Raw genomic sequence first — 1,211 nt, forward strand, 5'->3', positions numbered from 1 at the left:
AAAATCAGTATTAATTGTATTCGTCTTGAAAGTTAAATATAGTCTATAATTGTAAAAGTCAGCGTGTTTGACTTTCTTATAGGAGTTTGACTTTGACTTGTGTTTGTTAGTTTGACCATATAAATAGAAGGTGGTCTTTGTAATTAGTTGTAAGAGAGTTTATTGTAAATCATATATGTAAATGAGAGATTTGACTAAGCTTTGAAGATATTGACTTTTCCTCTAAGTGTTCTTCATGTTCTTACAAGCTATATCTGAGAATCTGCCATTGTTGTGATGTTTATGAAGCTTGATCAGTGAAATAGGGACAAACAGTAGACATGATTCGGCTTTGACTGATCAACAAAACCCTCCGGTTGTGAGACATATACTTCCTCTTTAAGAAGTCCATATAAGAATGTTGTCTTGACGTCCATCTGATACACCGTGAAGCTCTTGTGTGCCGCGTACGCCAAAAACATTCGTATTGCTTCAATCCTTGCAACCGGGGAAAATGTTTCATCATAGTCAATGCCTTCTTGTTGATTATATTCTTTAGCAACGAGCCGAGCCTTATTTTTTACCACAACACCATCTTCATCTTTTTTATTTTTGAATACTCATTTAGTACCAATAATCGTATTATTGTTGGGACGAGGTACCAATCTCCAGACTTTGAGTGCTTCAAACTGGTTCAGCTCTTCTTGCATTGCTAATATCCAATCCGGATCAGCTAAGGCTTCGAAAACCTTAGTCGGCTCAATAGTACTCAAGAATGTGGAATAAAGACACTCATTAGTTGTCGCAGACCGTATACGAATAGGTGCTGATAGATCACCAATTACTTGATGTATTGGATGATTTCGGGTCCACTTCTTGCTATGAGGTAGGGGAGAATAAGAACTTTGATCTGAATTTTGATTAGTATAAGTACTTGGAGAGTTTATAGGAGTAGGTTCAGGTGAAGGTTCAATATTAGGAACTAGTATAGGTTGAATATCTGATTGAGGTGGATTATTATCAACTTGTTCGACTAATAGCTCTTGCACTTCAGAAGTTTCACCCTCTTCACACTGAACAGGATTGTTCGGATTTTTCATTTCTATTTCTTAATTGACTACTTCTGTTTCCTCTTCTATTTCAGTTACCGGCACATCAGGAGATGGACCCGATAACTGTTGTTCAATTGAATTTTCCCTAGACAAAACATTAGACTGATTAGAATTATTTTC

This window comes from Cynara cardunculus, assembly GCF_001531365.2.
Source record: "Cynara cardunculus var. scolymus isolate 2C chromosome LG 16, CcrdV1, whole genome shotgun sequence".
Taxonomy (NCBI): domain Eukaryota; kingdom Viridiplantae; phylum Streptophyta; class Magnoliopsida; order Asterales; family Asteraceae; genus Cynara; species Cynara cardunculus.